The 14,048-nt window shown below is 56.7% G+C and overlaps 1 pseudogene across 1 annotated transcript in view; it reads left to right on the top strand.

Annotated features, from left to right (window-relative positions):
- The window catches only part of LOC308631682 (kelch domain-containing protein 4-like), a 41,927-nt pseudogene extending 33,996 nt beyond the window's left edge, over positions 1-7,931 (top strand). The window contains exons 8-12 of the transcript XR_014024314.1: positions 2,990-3,065; positions 4,646-4,854; positions 6,065-6,464; positions 7,195-7,317; positions 7,453-7,931. The product of XR_014024314.1 is annotated as a kelch domain-containing protein 4-like (transcript). The remainder of the gene's footprint in view (positions 1-2,989; positions 3,066-4,645; positions 4,855-6,064; positions 6,465-7,194; positions 7,318-7,452) is intronic.
- Positions 7,932-14,048: the final 6,117 nt, after the last annotated feature.

Here is a 14,048-nt window from a genome sequence, read left to right as displayed (position 1 = left end):
TCTGGCCTCCTGTCTGCTGGGGCCCTTCATCGTGGTGGGTGTCTGGTTTTGTTAAGTGCACTTCCTGTGTTTTAATGGTCATGTACCTGTTCTTCTTCGTTCATTTGTCCACGGGCCACCTTGATTGACTTCCTGTTGTTAAGCTAGCCTCATATTTCTGTCATAGCCCAGTCTGGTACAAGCGTGTCTGTCCTCCCCATGTGCCTGAATTTGCTACTATCTTGTGAAGGATCTTTGTGTCTGTGTTCATGAGGGTGCGTCTCTGTCACTCTGTCTTTGTGGTGCTTTTGACAGGTGTTGGAGTCCTCTTCTTGCTGTGCAGTGAGTTAGTCAGTTGGGGTCCAGCTAATGCCTTCCTAACACGGCGGGGTCTGTCTTGACGAGAGATAAAACTTCTAAGATGATAAAGACCCAGCAGGCAGACACGTGTGCAAGCAGCAGCCATCCCACAGTGTGCCTTTGGGGTCGAGGGTCCAGAGGAGGTCTTCCTGTTAGAGACTGGGAGGGCTTCCTAAGGCTCTGCAGCCTTTGAGCCAGCCTGAAAGAGAAGGTGCCAGGGGACCCTGGACAGGGAGAGTAGCGGTGGTACCCGGAAACAGCTTTGGTACTTCGTGATCTGCCTCCATGGACACATGGACAGCCAAGGACAGGCCTGCTGAAGGCAGTGCCCTTCTTCTTGTCTAATATGGACCTCAGGTGTGTCTGCCTGGGGTTTGGGAGAAAAGGTCTCCCTCGAGAGAGCAGCAGGATACCAAAATGTCACTGGTATTGGAGCTTCTGGATGGCCGGGGGCATAAGCAGGCATTGGGGTCGTGTGACCCTAGAGGATGCCTGTGACCTCAGCCAAGAAAAGTCCTGACCTCCTGAGGCCTGTGACCCCCAGCTCTGGGTGACGGGGCTCTGCCACTCTCCCAGGAGATGCTGGCTCCCGTGCTACAGGGGACACAGGCGATCCCAATCACCTCCTGGCACACCCAGCTGCAGGGCCCTGACCTATCTGCCCTGTTCTTAGCAGCAAAGCAGGGAGTGCTTGCTGGGAAAGAGGTGGGAAGAGCATCTCTGCCTTCTGGCTCCATTGCTCATGTGGTCTCAGGTGCACTAAGGACGCCGTCCTGTGGGAAGGAAAGAGGACAAGGCCTTGTCTAGTGTGGACAGCGGGGCAGTGGGGTTCCTCAGCTGCAAGGGTTGGGACTGAGTTGCCAGGCAGGAGGCGTGGGTGCATGCTGGCTCCAGGAGTCACCCTAATGTGGTGTCCCCTGAGAGCCTGTTTGCTGGATGGGAGGACAGGTCTTTGCTCAAGCAGTATTTAAAATGGAACTGGGAGACGTAGTTCTTGGATGTTCTTTCAGTCCTGCTGACTAGACATGGAACTGTGCTTTCCAGGTTTGGGAAGAAGAAGCTGTTTTAGCAGCAGCCTTTTCAAACAGTGCACCTGCGTGGCAGTTGTCCACATGGCAGGCCACTGCTTATCATCACCCTCATCATGTGCTCCTCAGTCCCAGTCCTGTAGAGTGACCGCTCACCCACCAGCTGGGTGTCTTCCCTTGGCCCCGCTCACCCACCTCTCATTGATAAGGGGCCTCAGCCGCCTGCACATGTGTGGCACTATGAGAGAGACGTGGGGACTGGCCTGAACTGCCTAGCCTGGTGAAGGTGATTGAGCAGCCACCTTGGGTGCCCTGACAAGCAGGCCACAGTTGCAAGGGTAGCTGGGGCCCTTAGAAGGAATGGCCTCCTGTGGTTCTGTATCCATAGACATCTGTGCAGGCCGCCCAGGTTGAGGTCAAACTCGTGTCCCAGGAAACTCTGCTGTCATTGTGCCTGGTTTTTAAAAATTTCCACGGATTTTGAAAGTCCAGGGGTCAGGATAAGGTTCTGATGAGTGTCGTAGAATGGCAGTGGTGTGCAGGCCGGGGTCTGGAAGGCAGCTGCATCTCTGCCTTCAGAAAGAGCTGGGTGTTTGTGGAGTAGCTGCCCATGATGGTTGGGGTGGTTGGATGGTGGGCAAGTCGTCAGCAGTGCCACACAGCAGCCTCTGGTCCAGGCACTGGTGCCCGCTGTACTTCCCAGCTCCGCCTGTAGGTCCCGTGCTCGGCTCTTCTCCCATTGGGCCCTGAACCCTAGTGCTTTCTCAGTCTTGGACCTTGTCCTTTTCTGCTGTGGCCCGCTGGTTCTGATGTGCCTGTTGGGACTGGCTGAAGTGGCCTGTGGAAAGCAGGTTCCTCCAGGGAGCATGTCCCTTTGCCCTCCTCACATTGCTTTGCACCTCACATTTGGTGGTGGCTGCCTCTGTGGAGCCCAGGAAGCCTGCGTCACTCTGGTCCCCGGGAACGGTGTTCTGCCTGCTGTGTTGTGGCTCTTCTCCCCCTAGCAACACCCATGGTGTGATGCTCTTGATGGCTCTCCAGGGACCTGGTCCAAGGGCCCTGGGGTAGCCAGCTGAGTGAGCTGAGGCTGCAGATAAAGGTGGACAGTGGGCAGTGGAACCCTGTTAGGGAAGTGTCATGTGTAGCTACTCCTTTCCCCGACTTCCTGGTTCGGCTGATCTGAACTCTGCTGTCTTGGCCAGACTAGATGATGACAGAGATAGTGGAACTGTGTAAACTAGTATTATGGCCTCTCCCTCAGGTGCCACTGCGTCCCCTGATGCTGAGTGCACAGGGTAGGTGGCCTGTGAAACTCACTCAGGTTCCTGTTCCCTGGCTTTAGCGCCATTTCTTCCCCAGCTGCTGTGAAGGGCTGGTCTTCAAGAAAAGCAGGCCCTGCCAGAGGCTCTGTGTTTCCTGGATAGCGGTCTAGTACTTCACATGTTCCTGCAGAGCTTGGTTACTTGCTAGTACTGTGAGACTACCCTCATGGAACTAGCCACACAACTGACAGCTGCTGTGGCCAGCGTGATGGGACTGTGTGAGGTGTGCCCAGCTTGAGGGCTGTGGTGGCTGCACTCGATGCCGTAGGTGGCCTCACCCAATTCCTTTTCCTTTTACAGAGAGTCAAGAAAGATGTGGACAGAGGCACCCAGCACTCGGACATGTTCCTGCTGAAGCCCGAGGATGGGGGAGAAGGTACTGCTCTGCTTGCAGGAGCTGGCTTGGCTTCACTGTGGTTTGAGAGTCAGGCCCTGTTGGGCTACGGGCAGAGGCAAAGGCCACCTCCCTCTTGTGGATGTAGGGATGGCAGTGAGCTCCTCGCACACAGCTCAGAGCTGGGCTGGGCCACCCTGCCCCAGGAATGCTGTGGTGCCTGGTCTGACGGGGTGGGAGAGCACCTGTCAAGGGCCCAGTGCCGTTTAGTCACCCATGTCCCTTCCACGCCTGACACGTGAGGTGCTTTGAGGTAACTATGGATGGACCTTCCGGGCAGTTTTGTGTGCATACATTCTTGGGATCCCGAAGGTGCAGAGCCAGGTGTGTAGGAGGTGTGGGGTGAGAGGCCAGGGCAAAGGTGTTGTTGCTTTGCAACCGTTTCTTGGCATTTTAAGGAACTTTTGTTCTTGTTCAAGATCAAGTGAATGACAACAGGAGGTGGAGTTCTGGAATGCTCCTGAAGTATTCCCCTTCTGAGAGGCGGGGAATCCCATATCTTCCAGAAGAGATGGAGTGACCACCTTCCAGGCCGTAGCCCTGCGTCTTGGGAGAGAGCTAGGTAGGGTCTGAGGCCTGGGTTCTGGTGCCAGGGCTGCCTCCATGTGACAGTGTCCTCTGACCTCCTTGGAGGAAAAAAATGAGGGGATTGCCATGCACAGTAGCTTTACTTGTTCCTGCCCTAGAATTCTTCAGTCTCAGGACTGTCCTGCACCACATACTTCTCAGGTGGCCACAGTGTCCTGCACTTGCAGGTGAGGGTGTTTGCTCCTCCTGTGAGCTCCTTATATACCAGGGCACTTGGACCTGAAGGCTGGACTCTGTTCACTGCTCAACCCCAGCGAGAGAGACTAGAGAGTCCTGCCTGCCTGTGCGTGTGCACTGGTGGTGTAGCTCTGTACCTTCTGGTTTCTGATGAGTTGGTCGTGGCCCACGAGTAGTGGGCCCAGAATCCCACTTGCGGGGTGTGTCCACAGCCATGTCCAACACTACCCAGTGGAATGTCTGCTGTTACTTTTTAGTTCATTAGGGGAAAGTGTCTACCCTTTTTTCTGGAAGTGGTGGACTTTGCCTCACACTTTACACAGACCAGGTTTTGAGAGCTCACACCCATGAGGCACCTGCCAAGGCAATGCAAGGCAGAGGTCGCCAACAGGAAGAGCCACCAACCTGCGGTCTAGTGTGCGCCAGGCAGAGGTTCAGTGTTGTCTGGCCCCTTGTGGGACTGTGCCCCCCCCAGCCGCCCATGGGGACCTGCTGGATGTGGACTTTCTGGAGACCCTCCTAGGACCCGGGCAGCCCTCCTGAGGTCCGCTTCTGTGCCCCTACGCTTCCCGCACTGGCCACTAGGTGGCAATGTGAGGAGGGCACGTGAAGAGTCACACAGCTGGGCCTGAGGAAGGACAGAGCCCCAGGGTGGAACCGCGTCCTCTTCTGCTTCTGCAAAGGGAGCCTCACAGTGAGGCACGGCCATTTGCCTGCACCGACCATCACTGGGCGCCAGGGCTCCCCAGCCTCCTGTGTCTCTTGCCTTTCTTACCTTCTTTGTTCTCTATTGACAGGCAAATGGACATGGACCTGGATCAGCCCTTCAGGGGTCAAGCCCACTCCAAGGTCTGGCTTTTCGGTGGCCATGACCCCGAATCATCAGGTGCTACTCTTTGGGGGCGTCTGTGACAAGGAAGAGGAAGAGAGCCTGGAAGGCATGTTCTTCAACGACCTGTACTTCTAGGATGCTGCCAGGAACCGCTGGTTCCTGGGACAGCTGAAGGTGTGAGCTCTGGCATGGAGCGCCCAGGCAGGCAGGCAGGCAGGCAGGCTGCAGCTGTGGTGGCCAGAGCCCACCCTCACACCTCAGTGCCTCTTCCAACCCACAGAGCATCTGTGTACCCTCCCAATGGGAGTGTCCTGCTTCCACACGCATCCCAGCTGACCAGGCTTGGGGCTCTGGCCTGGTGCCCACTGGCACAACCTTGCTGTCCTTTAGAGCCAGAAGCTGTCCAGGCCACCGTCTGATGATGGCACTTGTGGTCCTCTGCAACAGCCTGTGTGTCAGCTGCCCAGGCTTGTCCCTGGTTTCCCATCACCCTCTCTGCTGTCCTTATCAGAGCACCTGCTTCCCAGGGCTGCCCGAGACTGGCAGAACAGTGGTGGCAGTCCCAGAAGGGGACTTGCAGGCAGCCCCACGGTCTGCGTAAGCACATCAGCATTTCACCCCACATGCCCACTGCAGTGCACCCGCCTGCCACAGAGGCACACTGCTGTCACAGGTCTGATGGAGTGAGTGGCACACGCTGTTCTGCACGTGGGGCCTCTGCTGGGTGGAGAGCTTCCTCCCCAGACCCCAGGGCTGGTTAGTCTTGTCCTCACTGTTTGGTCTTAGGCCCCCTGGTGCTCCTCGAGGTGAGACTCTCAGCAGTGTCCCTATGGTGAGCTGAGTACCTGGAGCGTGGCTTTGCCCTGGGTTGGCCTGTGGAGAGTGGTGCTGGAACTTCTGAACACGACATGGCAGCAGACATCATCTCAGGAGGATGCGTTCTCTGAGAAAATGACCACCACCCCTTAGCAAAAGGGTCCAGGCAGGCTGCAGTGAGGTCTAAGGGGCCAGCGGCAGGGCAGATGGTCGTCCTGCAGAAGGGGGCCCAAAGCAAAGCTGCATGGGAGTGTTGGGACTGCAGGTTCTGCTTCCCACATGGCACCTGTTGGTCAGCAGGTTTTGTTGACCCACTCATCACTCTGCTGGCCCTGGTGGGCTTTCCCAAGGCTACCTTCAGGGCTCTAGGAGCTAGGGCACTGCTGGGGTTCTGCCTGGCGGCCTTCTGTGAAGATACCACTCTTGCCTGCCCACTGTCTCTGCTGCCTGAGAATACAGGGATGTCTGTGGGACTTTGTCCCTACAAGTCCTTTGTGGTGTGTTGGGGGCCAGGGCCGCCCCTGCTCTGCTGCTCAGGTCAGGCACTCTGCTCTCATTCCCTTGTCAGGGCCCCAAGTCGGAGAAGAGGAAGCGGAGGCGGGCCAGAGCAGAGGACCACGAAGGTGCCAGGGAATTGGAGCGTGGGGCAGCCAGTGCCCCCGAGCCCCTGGAGGTGGTCAAAGAGGTGGTGGCCAAGGATGGGACCGTGGTCACCATTAAACAAGTGCTCACAGCCCCAGGCTCAGCAGGCTGCCAGCCCCCAGAGGAGGAGGATGGGGCTGTGGAGGCTGGCCCCAGGGTGGAGCCCTGTCCACGCTCTAGTGCCATGCTGGCCATTAAGCATGGGCTGCTGTATGTCTACGGGGGTATGTTTGAAGCCGGTGACCGCCAGGTGACTCTAAATGACCTGTATTGCCTCGACTTCCATAAGATGGAAGAGTGGAAAGTCTTGGTGGAGATGGATGCAGGTAAGCCAGAGTGGGGGGGCAGCGATCTTTACCTGGAGTGCACACGCCAGCTGTTGGGCCGGCTGTCTCCAGTGCGCCTGCCCCTGTCACCATATCTGCCCTGAGCCAGGAGCCTCATGGGGACTTGGGCTCTCGCCCCTGGCCAAGGTACCCTGAGAGCCTGCCTGGGTGTGGGCCGCAGAGGGCACTGGACACCAGCCCTGGACAAAACTTCTGTGGGTGCACCTAGTGGTTCTGCTGGAACTCAGCCGAACAGACCCTCCTGTGTCCCGGAGCTCCCAAGCATTCAGTCTGTGGCCCTGTCTCTGTTACCCAAACTGCCTTGGCCCCTTGAGTCCTCAGGTCCCCGTTTTCCCTCAGACTGCCATGGGACCCAAGTCAGTTTTATGAAGACTCGAGACAGGATGTGGGACTCCGTGTCTGGGGAGCACCAGATCACAAAGTTCAGGCCCTGCTGCTGTCTCCTGAGGACCATCTGTCACTCAGCAGGCCACGTCCGTGGAGGCAGTGGTGTCTGCTCGTCCTCTGTGTTCCCTGATCTCTCTGCTCTTGAAGTCCAGGGAGATGCTGTCTCTTCTCTGCTGGCCCTGGGTGTCCAGGACAGGGGAGTTGGGTTTCACGTCACAGTTGTGGATAAGAAAATGGAGTCCTGTGAGTTGGCCAGCTCCTGCGTGCAGTTTTTCCTGACACCCCAGGCTTCAGTGAGTCTCTGTTCTTTTTGTTTTTGAAGAAACTCAGGAATGGCTGGAAGATACGGACTCAGAGGAGGATAGCAGCTCGGCTGAGGGTGCTGAAGGGGGAGAAGAGGACCAGGACGAGGACAGCGGGGAGGAGACCGGCGAGGAGGAGGAAGGTGAGGTTCTCCCTGGGATCGGCCTTTGTTCTGTGCTCTTGAGGCAGCCTCAGGTAAACCAGCGCCCGTTGAGGGCGGTACTGCTGCAGCCTCTGCAGCCGCACGTGACGGCTGTCTTCTGCATTGCTTGCCCAGGCTCCCACAGCTGAGTGTTTCCCACCCCTTCTCCTGGATGGAGCAGTGGCATGGACCATCTACCTGGGACTGAGCAGTACTGGCTGGAACTCACCTGGGACAACCTGGGGCGTGACACTCTGGAGAAGAAAGTGCTGGAGGTTAACTGAGGGTAGCTGAGGCCCTTTAGCATCACCAGGCGTCATTTAAAATAAATTGAGTATGAACTAGGCCTACAGTCCTGTTCTTCAGCCTGGAGCGTCCCCGCAGTCTGGCCAGGCCTCTGCCTTCCTGTGGGTTCTACCAGGTGGGTGGAGTGGCTGCCTGCGTTCGGGGTGAGGCCACACAGAAAGGACCCCAGCCAGCCTGTTTCTGTTCCAATAAACCCGGACTAGGTGTTCTTTGAGGGGGTTTTCCTTCTGCACAAGGGGACACCAATGTTCTATGACCCCATGTCGTCACACTGGAGTCTTCAGTACCTGGCAGTGGATGAAGCAGCCGTGGTGTTCATGTGGTCGTAGTGCCTTCAGCATGGAGGGCCTGCTGCCAGGCCAGTCCTTCCTGCTGCGCAGCCTCTTCGTGGGTCTTGGGAGGGAGCTCCAGGTGCCGGCGGGCCCACCATCAGCCTTCTCGGGGAGCAGGCGGCAAAGGCGCCCCCCCCCCCCCCGTGCCTTTCCTCCCTGGGCGCAGGCTATTTGCAGAGTGACAGCAAGGAAGGGAAGCCAAGAGCAAGGACTCCACGCCTCTGCGGCCTGCCTGCCCAGCACCACTGCCCTGGAGCAGGTGGGGCCTCCTGGCCCGGAAGCCTGTGGGCCAGCATGGTGGCCAGTGCCTGCTCCGGGGCTGGAGACCAGGCTTCCTGTGTCTGGTTGAGTTGTGAGTTGGGCTTTGACTTCACGCTGGTGCAGTTTTTCCCTTTCATCCAAATGTCTTCACAGTGACGTGCTGGCCTGGTAGTTTCTGTGGTGCAGCGTAACCCTGTCACCCGTTTGTCACCCTAGAGTTAACCAAGAGGTAGGCTCAAGCACAGAGTTCTGATGGGAAAGGGTGGGGCCCCACTTGGCTAGAAACAGCCCCCTTTTCCATCGTCTTCTCGTGCTGAGTGTGCACCACGGAGATCAGGGTGGTCTTGGCGGGGGGCACCTCCACCCGTGAGGGGGAGCTCCAGCCAGCACGTCCACAGCAGGGTCACTGCAGCGGGTCTGTGGGGCTCCTTGTTCTCTTCTGAGGGCAGCTGAGCTGGCCACATAGGTCACGCTGTTAAGATGAGCTTGAGGGGTTGGTTGGGCTGAGTTGAATAAAACGGAAGGGAACCACCAACTAAGCTTGGAAATCTGATCATTGAAAGTTTGGTTTGGTTTTGGCTTTTTAGATGTGACAGTAGTGTTTATTCAGTTTGACATGTTTTTTCTCTCTGAATCAGTACAAGCAAGAACTTTGGGTAGTTGATCCTTAGAAATACTTCAAGGGAGCTGAGTGTGGTGGCCACATCTGTAATCCCAACCACTTGGGAGACCGAGGCAGGAGGTTTGCAAGTTTGAGGTCAGCCTCAATAATAGAAGGCCCTGTTTCAAAATAAAAGGGGATGAGGGTGCAGCTCATTGGTGGAGTGCCCAGTTCAATCCTAGTACTACAAACATTGATGAGAAAACCTTTAAGGGACCAAAGGCTGGAAGCCCCCCCTGAGGTTAATAGCTAGCTCCTGTCAGTTTCAGGTGACTAAATGAGAGCCACACGGAAAGCCTTCTCAAGTCTGCTGTCATGGGGTGTTGGGACCAGGTGATGGCTTGATGAGAGGAATTTGCCTGAGGAGGGGATGTCTCTTCTCTCCCACGGAAGGAGAGGTCAGGCGCCGGCCCCCACTGCGGTCTGCACCTGTCTGTGCCGCAGGACCTTTCCAGTCACCGCTGCTTTCCCAGGCAGCGGGAGTTGGAGGCAGAGCTGTGGGGCCCTAGCACAGCTCCACCCTGGCTCCACCCTAACTCGGCTTCACCCTAGCTCGGCTCCCGGTGCCATAGGCACTTCTGCCTCAGGTCCTCGTCCAGCTGCACCTGGTCACTGAGGTCTGACTATGTCATCCTCAAAGACACAGCAGTCACTGGGGAAAGTGGAAGCACCAGCAGTACAACAGGTGGCATGGTTGGTGCAGGGACCAGGGTGGTGGCCTCCCAAGTCCAGCTGAGCCCATCGGTCCTCTTGTCTTCACCTGAGGGCCCCTCTAAGCCCCCAAGGCTGCGGACCCCCCAGGGGCTGGCAGAGCCACAGGGGCAGGAAGCAGAAAGACCAGCTCCTGAGCTGGGAGCGCCAGGCCTCTAACTGAAGAGACACGCATGGAGGTTTGGTAATGTTAAAATAGGGTTTCAAGATACTGCCTGCCCTGGTTGGCTTTGTCCTCTGCTTACAGAGGTGGCCCATGCTGTGGCCATGTCACCTATTGGTGCTTCAGAGACCAGGGCATCCTGCATCTTGTCAGCCCACGGAGAGGTGAGCCGGGCTCGCTGCCTGGAGGACCCAGAAAATGTTAGGGTGGGCCGGTTGGTGTTCACAGCCCCAGCCCCTCCCCAGGCTTTTCCTCTCATCAAGGGCTCCTCCAAGCCACAAGGAGCACGGCTGTTGGGTAACAGAAGCACAGTCCTTGAACGGGCATTGGTGTTTGTCCAGCCTTTGGCAATAGAAGGACCTTCAGTAAAGACACCAGTTTATAAAGAAGTGAAACAAGTTTTCCACAGTTTCAAATGACATTTATTTCTAAAAGGAGCAAACTTTTCCTTTAATTTTGATAGTGCTCCTTGATTTCAGTGGTAAAATACATAGCAGTGGTATGATTTAAACAGTACATTCATTAGAGAAGGTTTGTTTCCATTTTGTAATTAACCAGGCAGTTTCCAGCTAAAAAACAAGAGGCCACTCTAACTAGCTGCTCCATGGAGAACCCAGTGCCCAGCAGACGTTACCTTTGGCTATGTGTGTGTGGGGGTGCAGTAAGCAAGGGGTTTACCTGCACCAGGGAAAGAACTGAATAAAAGAAAATGCAGATTAAGACGGTTCTAGGTCAGAGTTCACAAAGAGGCATCTACACTGCGGCCAGCAGTTTCACGTCTGCAGCAAGGGTCACTGGCCGTGCAAGGCTCACCACGCCATGTGGGTCAGGGGCAGCTCAGTAGAAAGGTGGGATAGCCTTTCAGGGTCAGGCACTCCCAGCCCCCAGGGAGCTTCTGTCTGCAGGCTGGGTGGACAGCACCTGGCCCCGATGGCTGCCCACAGCCTGTGGCATGCAGGCTGCATCTGCTGGGGTGTGGCATGCTCCAGAGGGTGGGTCTTACACAGGGACCTGCGTGCAAATAACTGGGGACTCCTGGGCACTTGGCCTCAGATGGAGGGACTGACAGAGGGTGCCCTGCACACCACCCCACCCTACTGTGCCTTCACACCTGTCTCCTCCCTCCAGCCTAAGTCCACATCTGAGGAGCTACCCTGGGCAGTGGAGATCAGCCCTCCTTGCTGACCAGCAGCCGCTAAATGGACTCAGTTGTGGAAGGGTCATTTGTGAATGAGGGGTGGATGGCATTCTAGAGAGGGAGACAACCCGTTGGTGTGAGTGACATTGGCGGGTGAGGTTGAGCACAGTGCTCTGTGGAAAGCCTCGCCTGTTACATCCCGCCACACGGAGGGCTGCAGGGCGTGCCTCCGGCCTCCGTGTGATCTGACCTTCGTCCCAGGTGAGGCAAGGTCACCAAAGCAGGCAGAACGTGGTGTGCTTCCTGCAGGGAAGATGAGCAGCATCCAGCGGAGACCCTGCCTTAGCCACCATGGGTCTAGGAGGCTTTCCTGGTTTGGGCTGCAACTGTCACCAAGCAGTGGTGGCAGCTGGAGGCGCATGTCCCCATGTGGCGGTGGGTGCAGACCTGAGGGAGCCCACTGGAGCCCGCAGCCAAGGTGGGATGTTGGTTCCTGAGCCAGGGCAGGGCAAGGGCGTGCGGGCCGGGCATGGCCAGAGTGAGGTAGTGTGACGGTACCGCCTGCCCTGCCCTCCCAGAACCCAGCACCCAGGCTCCACACGCAGCTTACCGCCCCAGTGGGCTGCTTACTCTCTGCATCTTAGGGCTCCTCTGGGCTTTCACAGAGCAGCACAGCAAGCCTTTGTACCTGGCCGGGCTGAGGTTCCCGTGTTCCAGCCTTCCTCCAGGGGCCGTACCCGTCCTGCCACACACTGCCCCCTCCTACCTGCATCTCTTCAGGTGCCATTGTCCTGCAGCTCCCCAGGAAGGGCCAGCACAGGGGCTTGGGGCTGCAGGCTGTTTTCCTGCCTTTCAGACATCTCTGTCCCCGAGTTGTACCTCAGGCATGCTGCTACGCTGGGAAAATGCAGATCAGCTTTTTTCTCCGAAACAAAGGCAACTTTACTGTTTCTTGCTTCTTTTAAGGCTGAGTTGGCGACACGTCTTGGCACTTGGGGACAGATTGTTTTCTCAGTCTGCACGACCTGCCTGGCAGGCCTGGGCAAGGGGACAGAGCTGGGTGCACACCTGAGTTCCTGGGCAGCAGAGCTCAGACTCACTCCCTCCTCTGCCTGGAGTCCAGGAGGCGGTCCTCGTCCTGCGCAAGGTGGAGGGGGACCTCCTGAGAACAGTCTGTTCACTCTGCTTTGTGAGGCGCAGGTGCGTCAACTGTGCCTTCCGGTCGGCAGGGAAGCCAGGAGCCACATAGCACGACAAGCTGTAGAGATGTAGGAGGGTCTCGTAGGTACCTTTATGCTGATTTTCTGAGACCAAAGGCAAGAAGGGTGGAAGACGAGACCTGTGAAGAGTTAAAGAAACTGAGCTTTATCTAGAAGAGAGAGGTGCACCTGGCGCTGTTGTCGTGAAGTGTTTTATTGCACAGGTGAAGTGACATGAGTAACCATCCCGTGATGTTTTGGAGCAGATCAGAGGTCCTGGCCTGTGGTGCTGTTAGCCCTGGAGGGCAGCCCTGGCTGCGCAGCCCGCAGGTCCACATGGGTACAGGCCTGCCAGAGAAGTAATACTGGTGCTGACTCAAAAGTGTTGGACAGCCCCAAACCCAAACTAAACAAGCACCCAAAGCCGAAATGTTTCTTGTGTCTCCCAGATGCTCTTCTCGGCACCCAGGTACCTCAGGCTTGGCACCTGCAGGCTCGGGACCACGTCCTTCCGTCTTCATGTGGGGTGCCCTGTAGTCTGTCTAAACTGGAGCCATTTTGCAGGTGAAGAGGAGCAGGGAGGTTGGGGCCAGGGTGTGTGGCCACCCTGTCCAAGTGCCACAGCCTGAGGGAGGTGTGGTGGGGGGAGCCAGCGCAGCCTGGCCTGAGACTTCACTGAGGAATCCTGGGCTTAGTGCATCCAGGGAGGAGTGTCTGCTCACACCTCGTGCAGCAGGGTTTCAAAAAAGAGCAGTTTATTGGCTGGGCGATGGACTGGGCTGTGCAGAAGGAGCATCAGGCTGTATCCCTGTGGGCCCCACCCCCGAAGAGTCTGGGCAGCGAGCACTGCCCTGGGGCACCATGCAGAACTTCCTGTGCCACTGTCTTCCCCTTCAGTTACATCGGGCTCTGTGCTGCAGGCTTCATCTTTATCTTTGGGGAACCTGTGTGCTAGCAGTTACAAAACCTAGAATCCAAAAGAATGGATGAGCGTTTTTCTGGAATGACCCATGCGTGTTACATGACTGACAGAAGTCCAGTGTGCAGGGAGTCCTCAAAGTCTCCATGAAGGATACTGCTCAGCTGTGGGAACACAGCGTCATTCTCACTCCTGGCAGCCCAGTAGCAGGGTCTCAGGAAAGACACGAGGTTCCTCTCTGCATCTGGTTTCCCCTCCTGGAGCAGGCAAGAAGCTGACAGGAAGAAAATGGTTCTTAGGATGTGGCTCTGTGCACTGGGAGTCAGAGTGGGACCTGGTGCTTGGCCCTGCCTGCTGCCGTGCTCAACTGGCCCCACAGTGGCCCACCAGGACCCTGTGGGGGAAGTGGGGGTTCTGGACAGGTGCAGCCACCGGTGCATGCACCAGCTGGAAACCAGCTGTCTAGACACCAGACCCAGTGGATCTTGGCCTTGCTCAGATCCTCGGACTGCACCAGGAACAGGGGAGATGGCTTCCCCTCTGCAGTTGCTGCAGACTGCAGACAAAGCTCTGGGCAGGGTCTGGTCTTGTCGGTGGTGTCATTGGCAGCAGAGAGTGCTGTGCTGGCCAAGCATCTGCGAGCATGGGTGTGGAGGCACATGTGCCCCTGCCCAGCCTCAGGTTTGTGCTCTGCTTCTCACATACCTGTGGCATGGCCTGAAGGAACCACCTACGTTTGTAGGTCCCCTTTGTGTCATGCAGTTACTGGAATGTACAAAAGAAGTCTCATTGTTTTTACAAAGAGTTGCAAACAATTACAAAACACATCCCCACATGGATGATTCTTAGAGCTGCAAAGAGCAGGAATCTTTATTTGGTTCACTTCAGGTCTGCAGCAACCACTTGATATTAAAAAAAGAGGAACGGAAAGATGTACAAAAGATGTAATATCCCTTTAGAAAGGAACATTGTCAGAAATGGATCATCTGCTGAGCATCCCTCCCTCTCCTGTGCCCCCCCAAACCAAACTGTGAGAAGGAA

This window comes from Spermophilus citellus, assembly GCF_964194105.1.
Source record: "Spermophilus citellus genome assembly, chromosome: 12".
Lineage (NCBI taxonomy): Eukaryota > Metazoa > Chordata > Mammalia > Rodentia > Sciuridae > Spermophilus > Spermophilus citellus.
This window is presented reverse-complemented; position numbering and strand designations above follow the sequence as displayed.